Source organism: Melanaphis sacchari, unplaced genomic scaffold (genome assembly GCF_002803265.2).
Source record: "Melanaphis sacchari strain LSU unplaced genomic scaffold, SCAv2.0 Contig72_pilon_pilon, whole genome shotgun sequence".
Classification (NCBI taxonomy): Eukaryota; Metazoa; Arthropoda; class Insecta; order Hemiptera; family Aphididae; genus Melanaphis; species Melanaphis sacchari.
In genome coordinates, this window is record NW_020271519.1 from 939,511 (window position 1) to 952,906 (window position 13,396).

General features: G+C 26.1%; 1 pseudogene; it reads left to right on the plus strand.

Annotated features, from left to right (window-relative positions):
• Positions 1 to 4,419: 4,419 nt before the first annotated feature.
• LOC112600800 lies at positions 4,420 to 11,343 on the plus strand (annotated as a pseudogene).
• The last annotated feature ends 2,053 nt before the right edge of the window (positions 11,344 to 13,396 follow it).

A 13,396-nucleotide genomic window follows, 5' to 3' on the forward strand; every position in this document is an offset into this window, starting at 1 on the left:
GTTTTGTAGTATAATGTTTATAATAGTAATAGAAGCTTATTGATTACAAATATATACCCATTAGTGCTCTGCACGGTCCGTTATCTTAGGGACCAGACCGGACTTCAAATTTGAACGAGAGACCGAACTGGACCAATAATTAAATTTAATCGAGTAGAGTAGACCGGGACCGGACTGCCGGTTCGATCTTAAACCATTTTGGATCGTTTATGGACCGAACCGTAATTTTCAACCAATTTCAAGCCCAAACCGCCGGACCATACGACGCTATAATTATAATACTCGGTATAATGTTGTTGAATTTCCCGAGATTACGTATTATGGTTTATGAATTATTCTATGAATAAAAATAAAATTATATCTCTTGACATTCACGTTTGACGGATGGTAGCCGATGATATTTATGGACAAACCGCATTTAGTAATCAATATAATCACCTTATAAATAAATATTTACCAATAGTTATGAGTTTTTATTTGATATTTGTCGTTTTATTTGTATTATACATAACAATATCTTATTAAGATTTTAAGTATTATGACTGAGACCGGACCGGACTGAACCTAACTAATTTTCATTTTTTATTTTTTGAAACCGAACCGGACTGATAATAATGCATTTTATCTGAGGACTAAGACCGAATTACTCCTAGAAAATATTGAACCGAGCCAAACCGACAATTCAATAGTTTTTGTAAGTTAGGACCAGACCATGCAGAACACTAATATACATGTAATATTTATTATTTACTATATATAGATAACGATTTACCTACCGTTTGTGTTGTTAGTATACGTAATAATTATTTTTATCAATATTATAATTATTATTAATGATTCCGTAGACGAGAGTTTATGCTGTTGTAATAATATTAATAATAATAATGATGATAAATATAACATGTACACTAAAATATTATAATCGCTGCGTGCATTTGAGTGAGTGAGCGCGAGAACGCTCGCCGCATCGGATTCAGTGTCGTGTGTCCGATCGACCGTCGACGGCGATCTCGCGGTGTTGGACGATTTTTCACGTACACCGACCGGAAATTTCAGACGATCTTAAAGATCAATATATGACACTTATTGTGGTAATGTGAAACAATTAACGACAAGAAATAAATCTCCGTCGCGAAATCTCCGAGTTATACGAGTTATCACACGACATACCACTATTACAAACGTATATAATATGCACGTGTGCCTGAATAGTGAATACTGAACCGACTAGATATTTTTAGATAGTATACTGCCTACCTGACACGTGCCCGACTACAACCCAAACAACAATAATAATATGATATTGATATGGGTTGCGATCTCGTAAATTCCCATTATCGAATATCGGTTAGGTATAATAGAAAAACAGTTCTAAAAATGCATTTTAATAACCAATGGGTATTATGTCATGAAGAATAATTATGATTTGCGATAAAAAAAAAAAAAAAAAAAAATAATGAAAAATAAAAATATTGCGGGGGAAATATATCATACCCTGAACATTCTGTTTTTAATAACTTACACACAAATCAAAAAAAATTTAAATCTACACTACAACATTATTTTCAAAATTCATTTTTTACAATGCGATATGAAAAAAGTGGTAATTCACATTATGTAATTCATAATAAGTATTATAGAAACATAATGATATAATGTCCAACAATTTAAAAGTTACATGAGATCTTAAGGGTGGGGGGGGGGGGGGGGGAAGGATCAAATTTGATAATCGTAATATTGAACATCAAATGTAAAAGTGCTCTTTATTCAATATAATTATATAAATTATTATATAATGTTCTGAAAAGTTTTACGAAAAAGTCAAATAATTGAATACGATACAACACACTTTTTGGCGTTATTTCGAATAATGTACACTTTCCGGATGTAAAAAAAAATGAAAGAACTTCTTACTATTTTAAGTCTGTGGTAGTATAGATTCATATACCATACCATTTTTAGGTTGCGACATGGTAATACTGAACACGCATGATTCTCAAACGAACGAAACTCGCGCAGTCGCATCTGTTAATAAAATATATTATTATGTACATACCTACATATTATTATAATATATTGTTACGATCGCAGTTATTGCAAACACTAAACGCATAATATGTTTAATACCACTTACACATATTTTACTCGGGTAAAATGATAAAAATAAAATGATATAAATACTACGCGTACGGTGAACGCGTGTGTCTCCGCCGCCTTACGATTATTTATGTTAAGCAGGCATATAGTCAAGTACCTACGTTACGTCTGTTTACAACACTACCACACGTCATGTTAATATGTATACATGTATTTAAGTTATTATAACACTAAACAATTCAGTTTAAGACGGTACGTATACAATATACATAAATATAAATAAAAATATAAATATAAAGAAATCACGGCGAATATCATTCGATTATAAATATTGTTTTATGTAAATACCAGCGTGGTCGTGCGTGAACACCAATCTTACGCGTACATAAGTACCTATACGCTTATATATTATTATAATTATTATGGTGTTTGGTTGCAATTTATCTCGTACTTTTGTAAACGGCAACAGGCTGCAGTCTCGTCCGTAAATTTACGCAGCAAAACGACACGCGGCGTAAATCGCGCAATATATTCTGTAGTTGGTTGGTGGTTTTTTAAACTTGTTTAAATGAATTATTTTTATTGTTATGATAACATGCATTACAATGTTATTTATTAAAAGAAACAATTTTCTGTACGCCAATGTCGCCAATTTTACCGGTTTGGTTAATAAAAAATGTACGCGCGACGTTATAAAGTATACTAATCCACAACACAATACGATATTATAATACTTGTCTGGTTGGAAGGTACCTGTAGTACCGTCTCCTGTCCAGTATTAATGTCTTAGCTTTTTTATTATCATCGTTAAATGTGTAGTCATTTCTATGTGTGCGTATTATTTATGTAAAATACAGAAGATTATTTCACCGAACAATGTACCTATTGTAAAATGCCTTTACAAATTTTATTATATTGTGTAACCAAGTTGTGTTTTTTTCCAAACATTTTTTTATATAAAACGTTTGAATAAAAAAAATAAATATATTAAAGAAATAAATACAGTTGTATTTGACATGATAATTGTTATTTTTGATTGTTTAATGTTTTTAAACTCATTATTGAATTTAAAGTCTAAGCTATTATTGTAGTTATTTTGTATACTAGTCTTTATTATTCTTAAATCACGAATTAGGTCATTTAAGTTGCTTGTTATCTTGACCATCACAAATTAATTACCTATATATGTATGTATGTATATAATATATTGGTTTGTTTACCCAATTACCTTATAATTATATTTTAATTATTTTCGTTTTAAATCTTTATAAAAATATAAAATTAATATTTACCAAACATCTATGATACAATAACACGAAAAAAAAAGGAATAAATTACTTACTTACAATCAACAGAAAGTGATAAAATACTGTTTATTTTTTTTACTTAATCGTTTAAAAAAAATTCTTAGGCTTTGCAAATAATACTTAAGTTACCTTAATCCTAAAATAGGTAAATAATAGTGTGTAAAAGTTGTTGGTGTACACTTTGAAATTACAATCATATATTTCTTCAACATTTCTTAATCTCGTTAAAACGCGTATTAACTTAAAAAGATAAATCTAGACTCTGCTATTATCGGTTTTAAATTATTTACAAATTATTTTATAAATAAAATTTATTGTGTATCTATGTTTCAAACCTTTTTTTCTACATACACGTGGCAAAATATTACGTATGTAAATTATTACATATATTGGTACATATATTATAATACTGTAATGATTTAAGATTTCATGAACTTTATACCGGCTTGTGTACAAACAATATAAGCATCATTTGAGTAGCATTAAAAGGTTGTAATATCACTAATATCCGTATTTATCGTCTTCAACTATCTAACGAATAATAGATTTACAAAATTTAAATTGTGACGTCTACATTAATATTAAGGCAAATCCTTATATCTGAGTACAGCCAGGATGAGTTTAAACTTTTAACACCAAATATTATCAATTATTTACTAAGAAAATTGATATTATTTTTATAAATATTGTCTAAAAAAAAAAAAAGTTATAGCGTTATACGCTGTTTTATAATTTTTTGATCTTACTTGGTCAATGTTTAACAAACAGAAGTTTTAAAATCGAAATCATCTATTCTTTAAATTTGGTATCAGCTAATAAGTATGTAAAAACTGTAATATTACCCTAAATTCCACAATTTTGATTTTTAAATTCAAGGAAATTACTATAGTTACTATATTGGTATAAAATAGAACACGATATCTTATACTACATCGGTATCCTATTTGTGACTATCTAGTGATTCTATTGTATATTAATATTATTTAATTACTATTATAAGTTAACGATATACAGAATGGATGTTTTAAAGTTTTTCGCAGGTAATTCATAAGCTTTGAAGATTTTCTCATGACAGAAAGTTAAATTAAAAAAAATATATTACATTCTATAAATGTAGAACTTTTATAAATGACAAAGAAGATTGCTATCTCGTTTAATTTTAAAAATTTTACAACACCTAATACAGCACGAGCTTTGTAAATTGCAATCCACTAAAATCCTTAGCTATTTCAATTTGTGACAGATGTTTGAGATTTCATACGTTCAAAAATATATAAATTTTTTGAAAACGAAAATTCTTTTAGGGAAATTAATTTTTATTAAAATACTAATTTAAAGACTTATCAATAAATTAACAACAGCTACATAAATTAAATTCGTTAAGGCGAAATAACGGTTTTCAAATTCACTTAAAGTTTGAACGATAATTCCGTAAATATCATATATTATACTACGGTAAATCAATATAGCATAAACATGTTTATATAATATGCTCATTTGATAGATAATAACCAAATCATAATGTGTGTCGTTCTGCTAAATCAAGTTGACGATACTGAAGACTGTGCAGATAATAATGATAGTATATTGTTTTTTTTTTGTCTATTTTCAAGATGTTTTTATTATACGATTTATACGTGATGGTACTTAAGCTCTCAAGTGTTATATGGATATCACGATGTATTAACTGTGCAGTTATTATAAATCTTTATATACATATATATGTTTTATATAACTAATTTTATAACTTACCTAATCCACGTAAATAATAAAAAAAATAATAATATGAGGAATAAACACTACAGTATATGGATTAAACATAGATATAATTTTCGTACTATTATACTATAGAAGTACTGTTGTGCCTATGCAATTCTATGGGAATTAATGTTAACGTTTACCTAAACAGTTTTATTGAAATTACGTGTTTGACTGTGGTAGTATCCAAAAATGTGCCGAGTAATTTTAATGCGTGTGTGTGTGTGTGTAGGTGGAGGGGTATTTTTGTTTTAAAAAAAAGAAGAATAAAGTTATAAAAAAAGGCTGACGACGAAGATAAAAATAACTTAACGCATTTGGAATGTATAGAATATAATAATATTATATACTATTTATTTTTTATGATTTCATAAAAAATGTTGTCATTGATCGTTATGATAGATTATATTTATATAATGTATGAATTAAATTATAATATTTTATATCCTTACAACTCGCTTCAAAATTAAAATACTGTGCAAACGCAAGTGAAATGTTAAATTACACCATAATATATTAATATACAATAATAAAGTACTATATCAACAAATATTTACCATCAAAACTTTTCTCATTAAAATGTTTACTTTTTAGAGACATTTGTTAGAGCTTTAATCATTCTATTGTACATTAAAAATTACATTATATTAAAATAAATTAAATAAGAGGTGCACTAAAATTATGAAACTTATGTGAAATTAATTATATGTATAATTACATTTTTCTTAAAAATTCTTCAAATTATGATTTTACTGTTGTATATTAAATTGTTATGAATCCTGTTTACAAAATGAAAATGAATATAGAAAGAAAACTAACCTAATAATAGTAATTTGAACTTTTGTAAAACGAATACACAATGTATAAAATTCAGAGCTTTAATATGACGTACCATTTAGACACGTTTCACGTACAATAGAGGAATACGAATCTCGAAGTCATCACAAGACAGGTCATTTGAATAATGAATGGTTCTTCATTCTTTTCAATTTCTAGCTTATCAATTCATATCACCGTACCGGTTACAGCCCGTTTGTCTTATAATTTCTTTAATAAATGCCTATCTTGGTCTTCTCCTTTCTTTGAGCCCGTTTATCCTTGTGTCCTATAAATATGTTAATCATAAACGAATTATACCTCAATAGATGACTGATTATTTTACCACTCCTTATTCTTATGACTCTAATCAAAATCCTTTTATACCCAACTTAAATTAATACATCTAAATTTATTTTTGTTTCTGTTCAGCTAACCTTCATTATTATTATCTAAATTGGCATTTCCATTGGTTCTAATATCATTTTAAATTGTTCAGTAATATCCATGTTTCACAACTATACGATCCATTCATAATATTTGGAAAAAAATATTCTCATCCTTATGTTAATTGTTTTATTTGTAATTAGTTGTCTTTTTTTGTTATGGTTTAAAATGTATTTTAATCCATCAAAGCCTTATATAGTTTTACCATATACCTCTCTTACTTTTACACAATCGATTATTTAATATTTCATACTTTATCTAAAAGTATATTTTTAATATTCTAGTAACACCTTAATATGTTGTAAATAAGTTGAATAAATATTAAATTTTTAAAATTTTGAGCGAAGCGATGAATATATAAATAAGTATTATGATTATGAGTATGTATTTTTTTTTATTACGTATGACAGTCATATAAAATCGATAAAATTAAAGTGGTAGAAATAATTGAATATTTAATATTGCTGGTGGTTTTCGATAGCAAATTTGATCTAATTGGTACTTTGGAAAGTTTTCAAAATAGCGATTTGGCTAATTTTAAGATATTTATACCACAAGCCTATACACATTTGTTAATAATAATAATATACGATAAAATATAATAACGATAATTATCAATTATTAAATGCAATATTTTCGCGATCTTGACAACATTTGTTAAAATTTTAAACTTAAACATTTCATAAAAATTATTCGTAGATTTACGTTAAACTTTTTTCTGTTTTTTATTTTTCATTAATAACAACTTATTATGAAAGATTAAATTTTCAAAGAAAATTATACAACATATAGAATATTATTTTAAAAATGTAAATTAAGCGTAATATAAACATGAAAAATAAAACATTCTCTTTTTTAAATTTTTTTTTGGTTTTTGATCTTTACAATCATTAAGAAAAATACTGGGAATTTTCACTTTGAATTTTCTAAGTATCAACTAGATCCAATGTTCTAAAAGAAACCTCTTTCAAAGTAGAGAATTGAAGTATTTTGCTCTAAAAAGTAATGATAGACAGAAATACACATCATTGTAAAATTAATACATTCATCGCTTCACTCAAAATCCAAAATAAATTATTATTATTGTAATATTATCATATAAATAAATTATTATAAAATATCCTGAAAAATTGAGATGTTAGCACTTTATGTTCGTTCGAGTAGGTTTTCGAATACAGTAATTTATTCTTCAATCTAAATGTAATTCATCTATTTCAGTGAATTACTCAATTATGAGGTACACTCATAATCTCATTTAGAGTTGGATTTCATTCGGAACATAATATATAATTTAGTTATTAAATATATAACTATAATGCATTAAAACTTACTATATTCAACATTACAGGTTCAATATTTATTTTTATAAACATATAATTGAGTTTTATGTTTTATGGTTTAGGTCACAGTCTATGTTTATTTTAATTTCGATTATAGTTTGACTTCAGCAAAAGAAACAAACAATATTTATCTATTTTATTCAGTACAAAGTATTAATATTTGTTAGTTATATTTGATTATATTATTCTGATGTTTTTATATAGGTACAGATACCTATTTAATAATAATATTATCATTGTGCACAAAAATTGGTATAGATATGTCAGCTTATATTTTATAACCCTTTCAAAATTTATAGTGGGTGGTTGAATGACTGGTTGATGTTTTTATTACGAGATGAACTAATAACTATTATGAATGTAACATAATTTGTTAAAACATTTTGTATTGATAAATATATTAAAGAAGTGTAGGGTGTATCATTATCTTAAAAAAAAATATTGTTATTGCTTACAGAAAATAAGCGTTTGCCGCCGAATACACTAATGCAATACTAATACGTTATGTTCTTTTAACATAAGAATAAATTTAAATTAAACCTACTTATACTATATAGTCTATAATATAAGCATTTTTAAACGCATTATTAAAAAATAAAGAAAATCAATAGCAAACATTTAAAAATACAATTATGCAAAAATTTATCTAAAGAGAATTTTGAATGTAAGTTAATAAAGCTACTCCGCGATCAAAGTTTGCTGTCTATATTTAGTACCTAAAATTATGACATGATGAGACATTTTTACTTATAGACTGATTAATCTATACTAAATACACTAAATCATAGTGCAAAAATATGCTTACAATTAATAACAAGCATTAGTAAAACAATTATAATAATTTATCTATTCTCATATAATAATAAAATAACAAATCATGTTGGTAAATATGATTTAACAATAGCATCTTATCTATATAAACAATGATTAATAATAGTCAACTAGAATTATTATAAAAAAGAATGGTTATTAATAGTTATTAATTAGTTTTAATAAGAAGACATTGGTTTTAAGTATATATGTGCTTTTCTACTGTGAGCTCCCATTTTCACCGTCTTATCATTGTCATTCCTCCCTCAAATTTACTTATTATATATAATATAGTATATAGATTGTAAATATTCAATAAACGTTACTTTAAAAAAAAAAAGTTTATGCTTACAGTAAAATGTTTCAAATTTTATTGAACTAAATCAGAAATTCATTGTTTATAGTACATGCCTAAAAACTTTACAAGTATTATTTAGATTTGAAAGTTAATTTTGTATTGAATTAAATATTGTTTATTATTATAAAATATATAATACATACCATCAAGTATATTAGATATAATATACTTATTGATATAATAATCATAGATTAATATATATATATAAAACAGGTGCTTGTAAGTGTTGAGAGTTTATGACGTATATTCGATCTGCAATAAAGCATTTACTCATATTATTATGTAATATACATCATAGCTTCATAGATATATAATACCTATCATGTACTATACATTTTATCTTAGATTTATTATGATTTATATTGTTTTATACGTCTTAATTTTAAGCCATAACGAATAGTATTTTCTAATAAATAACGATATTAAAGGTTGCATAACGTTTATACCTATTAATTATTTAATAAGTTGAGACAGAGTAAAATTACCATATTTTATTATTAATGGTATGCATTAAATTTTTCATTTCATTTTATTAATATTATATACTCGCTAATCTCCCTTTATATATAGAGAACAATATACAATTAAAGTTTAAAATATAAATATTAGATGATTAAACTAAAATTAGGGTCCGAATTGGCACTTAACATCACTCGTTTCTATATAAACTAATAAAACGCCGGAGATGATGTTTTCGTGTAGGAACACTATTTTCTACAACGACCCATTAATCAAAATGTATTCATAATATTCATATTTCGCAAAGGCATACAAGTATACCTATAGGGTTCATGTAAAGTGAAAACAATTTTCAATTTGTTAATAATTGTAGGATTGATTAATTTTCAGTGGTCGTATTTTTATATGTATATAAGTTTAAAATAATATAACCTGAATTTTCGGATCATTGGTCGAAGAAAAATCTTATGGAATCAATCCTTTAATAGATTTTAAATATTTAATTATTTTTATAAATCAATTTTATTTTATATTTGTCTGATCAAAAGTTATACAATTTGATCTAGAGCGAAATTTTTAGTAATACGATTGAAAACAATTTTTTTAGTTATAACTTATTAAATAAATATGTTAAATTATTATTAACGAAAGCCATTTTAATTATAGAGTTTAAATCTTAAATAATACATTTTGATGCATTATGATTTTTAATTATTTTTTTAAATGTATTAATTAATTTTCGTCATATTAAAGCAATTTTATACTATGCGGTTTAAAAGTGTAAACCGTTTAGTACGAAGAGAAGTATTTATCTTTCCTGAGTTAATTTTAAATTCAAAGATTGTTAGTTTTTATTGTATTTATTTCAATTATTCATAGAAATTGGAAACTTTATATAAAATATTAAAGTTGTAATACCCCTAAATGGAATTTTTAAACTAATAGTTGAAATAAGAATTAATCACGCTACTCGTGAATATGACGAACCATTTGGATGTCCTTTGGTAAGAATATAGATGGTACTCAAATGGTGTCTTCGAACAAACCTACCAAATAAGCTTTCCAATATCAGTGCTATTGAGTTAATGCATCTTCTATAGTTTCAAATGTTCATTACGAGATTTATTATTTTATAGTTTATACGATATTTTTATGAGCTTCTAGAATAACTATTAAAGTTCAACAACTATACAATATATAGGTACATAAGATAATTTAAATATATTACAAAATAATAATATTGAACATATCTAATATTTCAAATAATATGAAATAATAATACATTTTGTAATTGAAAAATGCTGTTTTTTATTAGTTTTATTTTGAAATATATTTATAAACTACTTTTTTTTATTAAAATAAATCGTATGTTAATGTAGTTTATACAACCATAGTAACATTATTTAAACCAATAAACAAACGAATTGTATTTAGTTTTATTATATCCACCATTAAGTTATTATTCTGTATTTTGAAGAATATTTTCTATACTATTCTATCAACACTCAACTATAACGTTTTTTACAATTGTTCCAGGAGGTAAATCCGCGAGTAAAGCGATGAAGAAAGCGTCCGGTAAGGTACAAAAGAGACATCGTCAAGTCCGATAAGAAGTATAAGCCGAAGAGGGAGGGATCGTATTCCATCTATATCTACAAAGTGTTGAAACAAGTACACCCCGAAACCGGCGTCTCCTCAAAGGCCATGAGCATCATGAACAACTTTATCAATGACATTTTTGAACTGATCACAGCCAAATCTAGCTGCCTAGCTCACTACAACAAGCGTTCGACCATTACCAGTCGGGAAATTTAAACTGCCGTCCGACTTTTGTTGCCCGGAGAGTTAGCTAAGCATACTATTAGTGAAGATACAAAGGCCGTCATAAAATACACAGGTTTCAAATAAGCGTTTCAAGCTTGCTGCTGCTTCGCATTTGAAAAAATGGGCCTTTTCAGGGTCACCAAAATGATTATAAATTATTATATTAATAAATTAAATAATACTTGTTCAATAATACGTATATTATTTAAATAATAAATATTATTTATTATATACATATACAAAATCCATCATTTTTATAAACTGTGATGTGATAGGGTAATACATTATACCTACCTATAATGACGTGGATATTCGCGCGTAGAGTTAATCAGTAATCACGCGATTGCTACAGTGTCACAATTACAGTTTTGAGACTCTGATGTAAAAACTTTATAAATAACAAGAAAGCTTTAGATTCATTCCACATATAGTAAAACCTCGATTATCTGAACCTCTGTTATACAAAACCTCTATTACCTGAACTACAATTAACGTATCCGAACGTTAAAACTCGTTAAAGCATTCAATAGTCGTATTGATAATTTTTTCAAAAAAATATAATAAAAATAACGTATGTTTCTATGTATGTAATGTATTTCTAATATTGTAATATAGGTATGTAATTTTGATAAAATATTAATAATAATAATAGTAACAATAAATATGTAATATAAAATATTTTACTGCGTTTTAAAATTTGTTTATTGTGTTTTTTTTTTTTTTTTTTGATTTCCAGTATCTGAAATTTTGTATATCCAAACTAGATGCAGTCCCAATTAGTTCGGATAATCTGTACCATATTTGTTTTATAGGTAGTTACTCGGCTTTGTTCATCACGAATTATTCGTTCTGTCTGAAATTTAATTTCGATTTTACATTTTCAACGTTCTTTCTTGTTAGCCTCTCCTTCAGATCTACAGATGAAAAATAATTAGCATCTTGAGCGATAATTTAAGTTTATCTTCATAGTTGCCTATAACTAGTATAGATTCAGTAGTGCGGGCTGCAAATAAAATATGTAATATACTTAGTATGTAGCATTACATTTCGAATGGTCAGTATTGTAAATACTGATTGAGCAATGCTATTGTTTGTATTATTAGAAATCCTGTGGTCCATACCTCTGACTTCTGTGATGACTAAGGATCACGTATCTTGAACCAAAAATATTATACCGTATGATTGTTTCAAGATTTTAGATACGTTATTTTTTCTAAAACTTAATAATTAATATTAATATTCTTATGTATCCTATTATTTTAAAAAATATATAATATATATTTGATCATTTGTTAATAGATTTGTGGTCATTAAATAAAAAATGATGCGTTATAGCACCTGGCACCGATGCAAAACTGCCACTAAAAGCGATGGATTGCGTTTTTTTGGATTCTCGTTAAATACTCCTCTAGTCCACGTTATTATAATACGTATTGAGAATGATGATTTTTTGAACTTATATTATATTGTACAGTGTTATTTCATCAACATATTTACATAAATATATATTTTATGTTAAGCGGTTGTAATCAACGAAATTATATGACGCTATAACGTAGCAGCGGCAAGGAAACAATAAAAAACATATAATCAAAACGATTGTACAACAAATTGCGTGGTGTACTGGTGTTACATATCGGGTTGTGTTAGGTTAGTTATTATCAATGGTATTCAGTAAGACGTATTGTCGTAAGTAGAGAAATCGCTGTATTAAAGTTATCCACACGATTCGATGGTTGACGACAGTAATTTCGAGTTGAATATTAAAATTAACATCTATCTTGCGTATATATTATTATCGTGAAATACGTGATGAAATTCTAAAAAAACATATCTTTTAATTCTGAGGCCATTGCTCAATTAAGCGTTATAATTATTCTACTGCGGAGTATACGCAGAAAATAAAATTAAAATATTTCGAATGATCGATAACGCGCGCACAGCCCGTGTAATTGTACGAGTAATTGAGAAATAAAGAAATAACAGATCTCAATATAATATTATATTTAGGAAAAAACTGTTATTTCAAATTTGTGTTTATATTTAAGATAAAAATAAAATAGTTATTAAAGCATGTTATTAATTATTATAATATTTAATTATAAAATTCCATTCAGTAGGTATTGAAACGTATGAATAAATTCGAATATTTGGTTAATAATCCGTGATTCACGTGATTA